This window comes from Sapajus apella, unplaced genomic scaffold (genome assembly GCF_009761245.1).
Source record: "Sapajus apella isolate SASKATOON/1434 unplaced genomic scaffold, GSC_monkey_1.0 scaffold89, whole genome shotgun sequence".
In the NCBI taxonomy this organism is placed as follows: domain Eukaryota; kingdom Metazoa; phylum Chordata; class Mammalia; order Primates; family Cebidae; genus Sapajus; species Sapajus apella.
Window position 1 is genome coordinate 8,359,960 of NW_022437029.1, and position 14,334 is coordinate 8,374,293.

The 14,334-nt window shown below is 42.0% G+C and overlaps 2 long non-coding RNA genes across 2 annotated transcripts in view; both read right to left on the reverse strand.

Moving 5' to 3' along the window:
- Positions 1 to 447: 447 nt before the first annotated feature.
- LOC116534831 lies at positions 448 to 2,133 on the reverse strand. The gene is made up of 2 exons (XR_004261905.1): positions 1,030 to 2,133; positions 448 to 842 (listed from the first exon to the last, which is right to left on the reverse strand). It is a non-coding gene; the product is annotated as an uncharacterized LOC116534831 (long non-coding RNA).
- A 39-nt stretch (positions 2,134 to 2,172) lies between these two features.
- The window catches only part of LOC116534828, a 56,346-nt gene continuing 44,184 nt past the window's right edge, over positions 2,173 to 14,334 (reverse strand). Inside the window, exons 8-9 of the long non-coding RNA XR_004261899.1 lie at positions 8,304 to 8,832; positions 2,173 to 3,559 (exon numbers count right to left, since the gene is read on the reverse strand). This is a non-coding gene — a long non-coding RNA (uncharacterized LOC116534828). The remainder of the gene's footprint in view (positions 3,560 to 8,303; positions 8,833 to 14,334) is intronic.

A 14,334-nucleotide genomic window follows, 5' to 3' on the forward strand; every position in this document is an offset into this window, starting at 1 on the left:
TCTAAGGGGGACATTGAGATTCCCGGGCATTGTACCAATTCAGCCATATGTCACCCCAGAAAGTAACTGCTTTTTCCATATATGATCATAACTAATGTTGCAAAGCCTGTTTTGCCTGGATCCTTTTACAGAACCTATGCAAAATATGCTGTGCGCTTTCACTCCAGATTTCTTTCTTAGGATGAATGGCTCTGTGAATACACGGGAACAAGCTCTTATTCTGTTCATCAGGAATCATCATTATTCCATAGGCTAATTCCCTGCGCATTAGTTAGATGGGGTAAAGTTCTGGCTCATGCACAGGAGCTGATGGAAACAGAGATCCTAGTGGCCAAATACATCCTAATGTTCTCCTTTCAATTCTTTCATTTTTTCTGTCTTTACCTTTTAGAAAATGTTAATGTATTCCTGATGAATTCAGTGTGAAAAAAAAATATGTTTATCAGCTTGGGTTTAAAATTTTTATTCATAATAAGAATATAGTAGCACTGCCAGGACCCTCCAAAGCCAATCCTCAGATCTTCACCAACTCCTTGGGGCATCGTAAACAAGCTGACCACGCAGAAGAGTTACAAGAAAGGGATTCCCATGCCAAAACAATAAGCAAGCGTATTTTCATTAGGTACTGATGCTTTGTTCTTTCCATGAGCAGGGATGAAGGAAGTATGCTCTGGTAGCAATAACCCTGCAAGTTGTCATTTGGTAACTGCATAAGTTGTGCCTTTAGCCAGGGCCAAATGGATGATAAACTTGTCACTGCTAACAGGCGCTAGTTATTTGGAGCAATCCACACTTTTTCTTGCAAAATCACACTACTCAATTTCTTGACTACATTTCCTCATCTATAAAATGGGAGAGAGGGAAGATAAGCTCTGCGGCCCTTTTGCACTCTGCGATCTCTAAGTGCCTTTGCATTTCCATCCAGCCCCACCCCACCCCATCCCAACTAGGGGGTGGATGCCCACAGTCCCCCACCCTGGCCCTGCCAGCATTGCAAAGCCTACTGAGGATTTGCACAAGTAAACCCACCTCAGCAGCTTCACTGCTCCCCTTGGTAAATAACTGCATACAGAAAGCCTGCAGGTTCTCAGGCTGCATCCAGCGCCACAGCTGGGTTCTTTAGTTTGTTGTGAAAAGAATTCCAGCATGACACAGCTCCTCTCAGCACAAAGACCTGCTGAAGCACTAGGAAAAAAAAACTGTTTAAAGAATGCTTCTGAAAGCCAGGCAGCCAGGAGAGAGATGTAGGCTCAGGCCAGCCTCCTCCCTGCCGGGGCCTGGACCTGTTGCCTGGGCTCTGCTCCTCTCAATGGTAAACAGAGCCGTTCACGAATCACCAAGGCTCAGAACCGCGGGTCCGGTCACAGGGGTGCCTTGGACGCCTCCTGGGCATCTGCAGCAAACAGTGCTGCCTGCACTGTGGTCAGAGCTGGGACAGCCAGTCCCGCCCGTTGTTTGATTTCTAAACCTGCCTCCACCTCCCCAAGGCCTCTGAGAGCTCAGGGCTTGCAAATCAACACAACATTTAATTAACTGCACATTAAAGTTTCCATCTTTCAAAGAAGGGAATTAGGGACAGTGCACTTTCTGAAGCATTCATTAATGAAAAAATAAATTCTAAAGCCTCCCGAGTTCGGGGTGATCCTTACCGTTCTAGGTGGCTTCCTGCCTTAATGCTCAGGGCAAGTTCCCTGAGATGAGCTGCGATCTTCAGGGTCCCCTTCCAGACAGGTGTTTTTAACCCTCTAAGACCCAGCCTTGGTTTTTCCCCACACCATGCAGCCTGAATAATCCTTAAGAGTCTTCAGGAAATATTCAGAAGTGTTTCCAATTATATTGAATTATGAATTCTTTTTTATTAAAATAAAAGGTATACAGAAGTTACTTTTAAAAGAGGCATGAATAATATAAACAACTGTCTACGCTACCTATGAGATGGGTGTAAGCTGCTATTACCCTTGAGAATGACAGAGGCACACACGTTGCTGGCATGGAGGGACACGGCCATCAGCTTGACAGTGGGGAGGGATAGAGACCCAAAGAAGACCAAGGGAAAGACAGTCTCCATCAGACATGGTGGCTCATGCCTGCAATCCCAGCATTTTGAGAGGCCAAGGCAGGTGGATCACTTAAAGCCAGGAGTTCAAGACCAGCCTGGCCAACATGGTAAAATTAAAACCCCGTCTCAACTAGAAACACAGAAATTAGCGGGATCTGGTGGCACATGCCTGTAATCCCAGGCACTAGGGAAGTGAGGCAGGTGAATGGCATGAACTGGGAAGGCAGAGGTTGCAGCAAACTGAGATCGCACCATTGCACTCCAGCCTGGGTGAAAGTGCAAGACTCTGCCTCAAAACAAAAACAAAAACAAAAACAAAGACCCGAAGAAATCCAGTGCAACACATCTCAAGTACGGTAGCTCTCCATGTGCCAATTCGGGCTGCAGCTAGACACACACACACACACACACACACACACATCACTCATCACTCACTCACATATCCTGCCTGGAGGCCAAAGAACAGTGAATGGGAAGAACGTTGTTTATGAGGCTGTGCTCCTACTTCTACCACAAACCTATTCCCTGCTTTTTCTACTCATCTGAAAAACCATGGTACCCACCTGTACATGCACCAAGATCACCTGCAGCTCTTTCTATGAGTTGCATCATTTTTAAAAGGAATTATGTTGCCATGCTTTATTTTGTTACTTATCTGTGTACATGGCTCTTCCCAATATTGTCAAGTTTTAAGAAAAAGAAAGGGATCTGATTTAATTTCATATTATGCTTTGTGTGTATCTAGTCATCCTACACATTTTACTTCCCTTACATGCCAGACACTGCACCAAGCATCAGGGATATTGATGCTGGTCCTGCCCTTCTAGAGATGGCGAACAAATAGCAGATAAATGAACGGATTGTCGATTATAATTATGGTTAGGTAGGGACAAGGGCCTCAGGTAAGAAATGGTAGAGAAGAAGAGACCGACTTCCAATGAGATGCTTCAGGATAGCCTCTGGAGGGGATGTTGGAGGTCATCCCATAGAAGGAGAGAAAGTGCTAGCTATGCAGCAAGTGGGGAGAGTGGCATCCCTGGTCAAGGTATCTTGCACATGACAGAAATACAGTCAGTGATTCTTGATTTGTTGATAAAAGTTAATATAATACATCTAATATATTTGAATTACCAATACAATCTAACCACAGTAGGCATATATACAGAAAAAGCACCCAGTAAATCAATTCTTTGCTATCCAGGAGGTGGCGGAGCCTTGTGCAAGCAATAGGCTCCTTCTCCTTGATGGGTTCACTTAAGACACTAAAACTCACAAAGCTCAGAGCTCTTGTACCCTCAGCCTTTTCCTTTTCCTCTCTTCTCAGCTCTCCAGTCACTGCCCAGCATGTATGTATGCAGTAATCGGAATACCAGAGGATTCTAGGTGTTCATCCACAATTCCTTTCAATCCACCATTTCTATCCAGTCTGGATTTTTCTCTCCAGTGTGACATCACGGAAGAGGCAGCATCTCAATTTCTTACACGTATTCCTGAAGTAACCTGCAATGTCATCACATATTGCAAGAACGCAGAGTGAGGGTGTGTAATCAACAGACACCATAGCTTGTGCAGCTGGCTGTGGGTCATTGAAATGTGTGTCCCATCTTGTGATGAGAGAGGGAACTGAAGGAGTCCAAACTGCTCGACCACTTGGCTGTCATGGCACAGGTGCCCCATTCCCCTGGCCTCCCATTCAGCTTTGTCAAAGGGAAATGTAGGCGGAGGCGAGGTAGGAAATATCTAGTGAGGTGAGTTTCCCTGCCTGGACCCTGACTGATATGGCCACCCAGGAGATGAGTGGGATTTTCTTATCTTTTCTTATTACTTAATAATTGTTGCCTTTGTGCCTAGATTGTCATGTAGCCCTTGGGGAAGAAGAAGAAAGGGTTATAAAGACTAAAAAAATCTGTATCTGCACAAGCAGCATCTGGCTGGAAGCTGGGCCCACCGACTCCTTGAAACAGTCAGATGCTATTGTTCTCCTGCCCCCCTTCCTTCCTGTCTGTCACCAACCCTTCTGGGGACCTTCTCTGTGTCAAGCCCTATGTTATACTGTTAGAAACACACATATGATGATGGACACAGTCCTTACTCTCAAAATTCCAGTCTAGTGGGGATGTGTGAGCAGATGATGGGGACAGAGTGAGAACTACTGCGATCGAGGTGGGCAAAGGGTATGAAGAGGACACAGGCAGTGGTCCCATGACACAGCCCGGGGGAGCTGATGGAGAGCTTCTCAGAGAAGTAGAGGCCAGGGTCAACTTGCAACTGATCAAAAGATAAAACTGACACTGAGTAAGCAACAGGAAAATTTAGGAGGTGCTACATCAACAGGTACATTACTGAAATGTCTAGTCCTTACTGGTTCCCATACAGGTCTGGGGGTTTCTGAAATGGATTCCGATGACTGCATCAGAATCAGGGAAGGCCCCACTCCCACCAAGAAAGTCTAGTCTAGTGGGTCCATGTTGAAGCTTAAGAATCTATTTGCTTGTTTTAATTCTCTAATAGGGGGTGTAGTAGGTGCCTGGTTATCTCATTCTCATAACATTGCTTTGAGAGTAAGGGAACTGCTCCTCCCTATTGGAACTGTGAGCAGGGATCAGCCTGGACAATGAATATGAGTCATTCAGACCCCCCAGGCATAGTATGTTTGAGCCCCACAAATGGTGGGCCAAATGCTTTCTGCTGCAAAATTTTGATGGATGATGCTTCTTTAGCCTGGACAGAGGTTTAATTTGTGTTGCTACGGAATACTTTCAATTGTCAACAACAAAAGGCGATATTTCCAATACTCCTTGAGAATAGGCTTCAAAGCCATCAGCTCTTTTTTTAAAAAGCGTTTCAGCTTTATTTTGATGTGGCAGAAAAGTTTTGCATGCATCCTTGCATCCACTGTTGTGACAGCTGCGTTTAATGAGTGCAAAATGATCAGAAAAACATCCTCTGCTGTGGGTTGCCAGTTGGCGACAGGGGAGAGGTGATGCTGTAATCGGAGCAGGAACGTCAGGTACACATCTGCGGAGGCGGAATTCTGCTGTCTGGTCTGTACTGGGTGGCTCAATGCATGGCTGAAAACCCAAGTAAGACCTGTAGACCCATGTCCCACAGTACCCTTCCTCAAGCAGCAGGGCAAAGACTCAACTGGACCACCTCTGGCTGTTCCTGCTGGAAGTTCATCCAAAGTCAAGTGTTCCTAAATCTTCCACATATCTGTCTTAAGGAGAGAGGATCTTTCTGGCTACTCTAACATAACTAACAAACTCAGGAGAAAACCAAAAAAAGTGGGGAAGGGGGCCAATTTTAAATAATTCATGTATGAAGGCCTAAATCAGAAAATAAAGGACTTTCTTTAAATATAGTCATGATAGATCAAATCATTGTTTAACAAATATTCAGTACCCCTCCTGCACCTCAACATGGAAATATACTGGCCTCCAATGGGAAGAGTTTACTTTTTCACCCTACTGATGTTGAGCTTGACTATGGGATCCCTTTGGCCAATGAAATGCGGGCAGAAATGACCATATGTCAATTTGGAGCCTAGGTCTTAAGGTATTGCATGTTTACACATACCACTTTGAGAGCTGCTACTTGCACCTTAAACAGATTATAAACCAGATAGCTCTATGCCCTCTGATGATCCTTGCAGAACGAGACAGGTGAAACAGACCTGAACACAAACTGTGGCTTGAAGCCGAGTTGCTCCAACTGACCCACGCACCTGCGAAGCATACCTGGAGGAGAGGCGCCTACCTGTGCCCACTTAGATCACCCATGGCACAGCTGACCTGCAGCCCAGGAAGCAGGAGCATAGACGATGGTTAATTTAAATCACTGAGATTTAGAATTATTTGTTATTCAGCATCATTGTGTGGCTTCATAAGCTTTTGATAGAGATTACCAACAATGAATGCCTGATTATGTGCCAGAGAAATTTTTCCAGCTGTGCTAAATGCCTCCTACAGCTCTGTCGACATGGTGGGAGGGTGCTTTGGATTAAATGCTTGTGTCCCCCCAAATTGTATATGTTGAAGCCTTAACCCCCAATATGATAGTATCAGGAGGTGGAGACTTTCGGAGGTGATTTGTGTCAGATGAGGTCATGAAGGTGCCACTATCACTATGAGATTAATGACCTTATAAAAAGGGGAAGAAACCCAATCTCTGTCTCTCTCTCTCTGTCTCTCTGTCTCTCTCTCTCTCTCTCTCAGCCATGCGAGGACACAGAGAGAAGACATTCATCTGCAAAACAGGAAGAAAGCCCTCACCAGGAACTTTGATCAGCCAGCATCTTGATCTTGGACTTCTCGGCCTGCAGAACTGTGAGAAATAAATCATTGTCTAAGCCCCCCAGTCTACAGTGTTTGTTATAGCAGCTGAAACTAAGACAGAGGGAAAGTGGATGGAGCAAACACTCAAGTCAGTCGTCAGACTTACACAAAGCAAGACAGGTAACAGCTCCATGATGAGCTACATTTTTCAGCGTTTGGTTCCATTTTGGGGTCGAGTCAGTCACACTTACAAATAATGGAAGGGCAGCTTCAGTAAGGTTGCCAAGGCAGCTCTTTGGTGCCAACATTCCTTACTGATTATTACTTTCTTGCATCTTTTTTAAAAAATATTTTATTTAGAGACAAGCTCTCTCTCGCTCTCATCCAAGCTGGGGTGCAGTGGTGCAATCCTGGCTCACTGCAGCCTGGACCTCCTGGGCTCAAGAGATCCTCTCACTTCAGCCTCCTGAGTAGCTGGAACTTCACGTGCATGGCACTACAATCAGCTAATTTTCTTTTTTTTCTCTGACTAAATCTAGCTCTGTTGCCCAGGCTGGAGTGCAGTGGCACATTTTCCACGCACTGCAACCTCCGCCTCCCGGGTTCAAGTGATTCCTCCGCCTGCACCACCACACCAGGCTAATTTTTTGTATTTTTAGTAGAGACGGGTTTTTAACCATGTCAGCCAGGCTGATCTTGAACTGCAGCCCTCGTGATCCACCTACCTTGGGCTCCCAAAGTGCTGGGATTACAGGCGTGAGTTACCATGCCCAGCCCTCCTTCTTACATCTTACAGGTGAAAACTAAAAGTAGCTACATGTATCCATCTCTTTCCATTGAGCTGGTTTCATTTCTGTATGGCTCCGTTTTCAATCTTCTCTTTCCTCAGTCATGGAAAGACAACAAAAATAAATTGTCACAGAGAACCATTATGACAATTTACTCTTGCGGGGAGAATCCTGTGGGTGTCTGAAAGCTTACTCTAAGTTATATTTGCTTCATTTATGCTTCTATTGACGAACAATTAGGGCAGCAATTAATTTTAAAATGCAAATGAGCAATGGGTCTCACTGTTTTGTTTCGTTTTAAATATCCTTTGTCTTCAGTTGTACTGGTGTCTTAATGGATTTAGGTTAGCAAAGGAATGAAATTATTTTTTCTAATGCTTTATTTACTTGATTGAATCGGACTTTTTATCAAATATTGACTATAAATGTTTGTTCAAGATCACATGCCGTAGAAATTAATAGAAATAAAAACCTGGAATAGAGAACCACCAATTTTTTTTTTTTGAGGCAAAGTTTTGCTCTTGTTGCCCAGGCTGGAGTGCAATGGCATGATCTCAGATCACTGCAACCTCCGCCTCCTGGATTCAAATGATTCTCCTGCCTCAGCCTCCCAAGTAGCTGGGATTAAAGGCACCCACCATCTCGCCCAGCTAATTTTTTGTACTTTTAGTAGAGACGGGGTTTCACCATATTGGTCAGGTTGGTCTCAAACTCCTGACCTCAGGTGAGAACCACCATTTTTTATGTGTCTTGTGGGTAATCTGTCTGAATGATGATCAGTGACAGAAGAGGTGATGGCCTCGTACCTGCTATCTGAACAAATTGTTTTGTAGTCAAAGGGAAAGTTCTTTATCTTTGAAAATATCTCATAGATATTCTTTGAGGAAACTTTCCAACTATAATGATAAGTAAAAGTATTATTTAATTCTTTTATATCCTCCAGTACTGGAAGGGTTGGAAACATCATAAGAAGTTCACCAAGTATGCCTTTCATTTGTTCATTCATTCAGCATTGACTGATGTGTAGTATATGCTAACACTCCACTCTGTGCTAGATTTACCAGTCTCTGCTTTCAAAGAGTTCATAGTCTAGGGAAAGTCCAACAAGGAAAACCTCTGTTGTCTCTTTGTCATGGCACTACCTGGCATCATTTCCCATGCACGTTTATCCTTTCTCCTCACCTGGAATGTGACCCGCAGGGGGGCAGGAACTGTGCCTGTATTCTCACCATGTGAGGTGTATTCTCACCACATGAGCTGTATTCTCACCACGTGAGCAGGACCTACCATGGAAGAGGCACTCAGGAAATATCTGTGGCTGTCGGAAAAGAAAATAAGTTATATTTTAGAGATGTAAATAGGATGAAATGGAAGCTCAAAGGGCAGATACGTTTCTCAGCATAGAGTGTGGTTGAAGATGGGTTGATTGGAAAGGTATGGAAGAACTGATGAGGATGGTAGCAGGGAGCACCATGAGGGGATATACAGGAGGTTACCCAAAGAACAAAGTCAAGCACACAGCAGGTGTGAAGTCACGGAGGAGTGGGCCATCTGGATGAGACTGGGAATGCCGAGGAGGTTTCTCTGGAGTATGGGGTGCTGTGGGGAATGGCCAGAGCTGGGCTAGATGGGCAGCAAAGCCTGAAGCAGCAGTCATCTTATACCTGGGTGGAGAAGCTGTTCTCTGTAATCGATGTTGATTACCAATTGACTGAAACATTTAAATGCCAAATTATTAACTAGTATGAGCATTTAAGAAAAAGAGGCTGGGTGCAGTTGCTCATGTCTGTAATCCCAACATTTTGAGAGGCCAAGGTGGGAGGATTGCTCAAGCCCAGGAGTTCGAGACCAGCCTGAACAACATAGTGAGACCACCCCCAACTCTACCCAAAAAAAAGAAAGAAAGAAAAAGAAAGTTCGCCAGTCATAATGGCACAGGGCACACACCTGTAGTCCCAGCTACTCAGGAGGCTGAGGCAGGAGGATCAATTGAGACCAGGAGGTAGAGACTGCAGTGAGTTGTGATCATCCCATTGCATTCTAGCCTAGGCGATAGAGCAAGACCCTGTCTCAGAAAAACAAAAAAAGTTATCCACCTTTGACAGATATCTGAATCCCTCTTTTATAATAAACCTCAAATGCTTTCCACTGACATGGAACTTAGTTTGAAGGTACAGCCAAGACATCACCCACTGTCCCAAAGAAAGTACACGGTCACTAATCACACACGTCAGCTGCAGCTGTTTTTATTCCATTATCTAAATATTTAAAGAGAAGCCAGCATTTTGGTCTCAATTATCTGAATAATTCCACAACTCACCATTTGTTTTTGGTAGAGATTCAGGGTTAAAATAATAATAATAGGTATCTTTAAGACTAAACGTTATGCATATGAAAGTCTATTTTCAAACATCTAAATTATTTGCCTCTGTTTTTCACCTATGTAAGAAAATATTTTATACCTCAAGAATGAATGAAGGACCATCACATGAGCTAGGTTTTTTTTTTTAAATTGCTTTTTGTTGTTGTTTCATGGATTTTTCTGTTTTATTAGGAAAAAACAATTAAATGGAGCACATATGCAGATCCAATCACTGCCTCCCGCCTGCTGCAGGTGGAGGTCGTGAGTAAGTGGTGGCAGCCTACTTCCGATCTCATTATGAATTCCTCTCATGTGGACACAGACTTCAGCCGGGGATGACAAGGATTTTTGAACTTCAAAAAAAATAAAGGAGGAATCATAATAAATATTTTACTGTCTAGTCAACCCAATTTATGAAGCCTGATTATCTCTCTCAGGCTCCGGAGATTGCTACCGGAAATCTCCCCAGATGTTCCCCCTTCTAACCCAACTCTCCACTGTCTGGCAGGAAGGCAGCAGGGTATCTGCATTCCGGAAGAGCCCAGCTGCCTGGGAAGAGAGAGGGAGCGGCCTGCTCGACAGCCCTGCCTGCTAACCAGTCCTCATTTGGGTTCACGGACCAGGGAGTGACCCAATTTTCTTCTGCTCAGCTTGATACTGTGTTCCAAGCTGGGGTCCCCTGAGACTATGTGGAGGGAGAGTCCCTGAGGCAGCAGGGAACTAATCACCCTCACTTCCCAAGTCAACAGATATCCTGAAACGGTGCTGTTTGAACGATATTGGGCGAGCACATGACGAGTGCTTCTGGGGTTCTTTGTATGGGCCCAGACATTTTCATTTCTGTTTCTAAGCTACACAGCCCCAGGGATTTTAGTAACGATTGGACTCTGTATACTTGAGTTATTTGTTGTTGGTGTAACTTTGAAAATTCAGCTTATCGTATAAATGTCATTATATTATATATAATATGTAGCATAATTCTTTTGATATGAGCACGTGTTCTTCTCCTTTGGAACACACCTATATATGTTAGTTTGCCCTTCCACCATCTAGTCCTTGGCTGTGATCCCAGTGGCTACACTACAGTACACACTCACTAGTGCCATGAATAACTTGGACCTAATGTGAGATTTGACAGAGACTAACACCCTTAGGAGAGATCATCTCACCACAAATGGCCCTTGGGAGTCAGACCAGCCAAACTAGAATTCTTGAAAGAGCTGCTCCAGAAAAATTCTTGCTTGGGTTTTTTTTAAGCCACAAAGCCAAAAGTCTGAAGGTGCATTTGATATTCCTATTGCCTGGCTGCATGAAATAACCGCACAGTGAGCTTGTGACAAAGAACGTCATCCTTGCAGTGCCTCGGCAGAGCCTCTGAAGGCCATAACTAGAATCTGAAGGGCAGGTAACCTGAGTGCACACTGGAGATCAGAGTCTCAGCAAACTCAGGGGGTTCACATTTACTTGGCAATCTCTGAAAAGATAGGAATTGGGGTTGTCTTGCATATTTCTTTTTTTTTTAAACCCAGTTTTCAAAAGATGAGGAGATTCTAGTGCTGTAAGTGATGATATATCGCCTACTGACCAAGGCTTCAAGGTACCACTTGTGTCTGCTAACGATCAAGCTTCACCAAAAATAGAACTGAAACATGAATGAAATATAAATCATTTTGTAAAACACTGGATTTCTGTGTGTGTTTCTCATAAGAAAGTCTGCATAGACCCCATAACTTTGAATTATTAAAACGAGAATTTTGTAATACTAGTATAAAGACTGAGCTATTCTACCCACAAAAATAAAAGTTTTAGGTGGACATTTATGTGCTTGGACAATAATGAGGGGGGAAAAGCTTTTGATCAACAACCACCAAAAAAAAAAAAAAAAAAAACCTTCTCAAAGAAAACTGTAGAAAAAGAATCAATTGCCAATTTACCTAATTAAAAAATGTCCAGGCCAGGCATGGTGGCTCATGCCTGTAATCCCAGCACTTTGGGAGGCTGAGGTGGGTGGATCACCTAAGGTTAGGAATTCGAGACCAGCCTGGCCAACATGGTGAAACTCTGTCTCTACTAAAAATACAAAAGTTAGCTGGGTGTGGTAGCAGACACCTGTAATCCCAGATACTCCGGAGGCTGAGACAGGAGAATCCCTTGAACCTGGGAGGCAGAGGTTGCAGTGAGCCGAGATCATACCACTGCACTCCAGCCTGGGCCACAGAACAAGACTCTGTCTCAAAAAAAAAATAAATGTCTAGACTAGAGTTTTGAATTTTTTCAATGAGCATTCATGACCCTCCAGTAGAAAACTTTATGTAATTATTTTCTTTTAGATATGTCATTTTCATTAACACCACTGTGATGTAGACCTAATAACAGTGAAAATGCTGATGACAGTATTTAGAAAATAATTGTGGTGAGACAGTATTTTGTGGTTGACTTCATGCTGCTCCTTTTGTGTTATCCTCTTTATCTCTGCCCACTCATGACCTCTCCAGAAAGCAGAACTTAGGAATCACAAGTATTAGAAAGGACAAGACATTTCTCATGCTTTGTGTTCTTTCCATTTTGTTCCATGCTGTTTTTCCTTCATTTATGATCTAATTCCTTAGACATTTCTCTCTGAATGGAACAGATTACACCTATAAATAAAGCATTGATAAAATGGCCTGAAGTTTTAAAAATATGATTTGACTTTTAAAATAAAACTGCTACCCTGCCAAGGGTCTCCCAGGTCCAATTATCATTTTGTTGTGTTTTGTTGCTTGATTTTTTTTTTTGCACCAGTTACCAAGGATATTCTGAAGGCCTGCATCTAAGTTGCATAGGCTTGAAAATACTCAAGATGAAGAGATTATATTGGCATGCATGGGAATGTTGAGTTCTGGTTACTATTGTTTTAATATTGGCTCACTGTGAGTCATCATACTAAGTAGTTTCACAGAAAAGAAAAAGGTTTCTGAATAAATTTTATGAGGGACACACAGGAAGTTACCTAGGAATTTAAGAAGAGACTAAAAATAGGAAAGAGGTGAAAGAGAACTCAGAGAAAAGTTTTGTTAAATAAGGGCTGGGTGCTCATGTTTCTCTGAAATGAGGGTTAGAATGATGGGTGCTAGAAAAATCAAATGTGTTCCAAAAATTAATATATCACAACATATAAAATATTGACAAAAATTCTTACTGGATAATGAGAGTATTGCCAAGGAGCTAAAGGCTAGAAGGGAAGATTTAACAGGATTTAGAAACCATACAAAGAACGGCAGAATTATACCACATTAACAGAATGAAGAGCCAAAAAAATTATGATTTTTCTGTAATGATACAGAAAAAGTATTTGACAGATTCTGTACCTTTTCGTGATTAAAAAAACTAGTCAACAAACTAGGAGTAGAAGGGAACCACCTCAACATAATAAAGGCCATATATGAAAAGCCCACAGCTAAAGTCATACCCAATGGCGAAAAACTGAAGCATTTTTTTCCAAGATCAGGAACAAGATAAGGATGCCAACTTTTGCTACTTGTCTTCAATAGTACTGGGTGTCCTAGACAGAGCAATCGGGCAAGAAAAAGAAACCAAAAACACCAAATTAAAAAGGGAGAATTAAAATTATCTCTATTCGCAGATGACATCATCTTATGCATAGAAAACCCTAAAGATAATACCAAAAAATACAACTTTCAGAATAAACAAATTCAGCAAAGTTGCAGAAGGCAAAAATCAACATACAAAAATCAGTTGCATTCCTATATACTAACAATGAACAATCTGAAAAGCAAATTAAGAAAACAATTCCATTTACAATAGCATGAAAAAGAACAAAATACTTAGGAATAAACCTAAACTAAAAGGTGAGAGATTTATACACCAGGAGCTACAAAACATTGATGAAAGCAATCAAAGAAGACTTTTAAATAAATGAAATGACACCTCATGTTCATGGATTGGAAAATTTAATACTGTTAAGATGTCCCTACTTCCCAAAGCAATCTACATATTCGATGGAACTTCCATCAAAATCCAAATGGCAGTTTTGGAAGAAACAGAAAAAAAGTTCTAAAATGAAATATCAAAAAACCCCAAATAGCCAAAATGATTTTTAAAATGAAGAAAAAATTGTTGTGATCACACTTCCTGATTTCAAAACATATTACAAAGCTACTGTAACCAAAACAGTGTAGTAATGTCATAATGACAGACATATAAACCACCTCTTCCCCCAAAAAATAGAAAGCCCAGAAATAAGCACTTGCCTATATGGTTAAATGATCTTCTGCAAGAATGCCAAGACCACTCAATGGGGAAAGGTCAATCTCTTAAACAAATTGTGCTGGGACAACTGGATATCTGCATACAAAACAAGTAAGTTGGACCCTTACCTTATATGTTATACAAAATTAACTCAAAATGAATGAAAGACCTAAACATAAGACTCAAAACTAATAAAACTCCTAGAAGAGAACATAGGGGAAATTCTTCATGATATAAGATTTGGCAATGATTTCTTGGATATGATGCCAACATCACAGACAACAAAAGCAAAAATAATTAGTATTATATCCAAACTTAAGCAAAAACGTTTCTGCATCCAAGCACACAATCAACAGAGCAAAAAGGTAACATACAGAATGGGAGAAACCATCTGCAAGTCATATATCTGATAAGGGGTTAAAACCCAGAATACATAAAGAACTCCTACAATTCAACAACAAAAAAATTTAAATAACCTGTTTAAAAATAGGAAGGACTTAAATAGACATTTCTGCAAAGATGATCTACAAATGGCCAAGAAGCACACAAAAAGATGTCCAGCATCGCTAATCATCAGAGAGACTTTCATCAAAATCACCA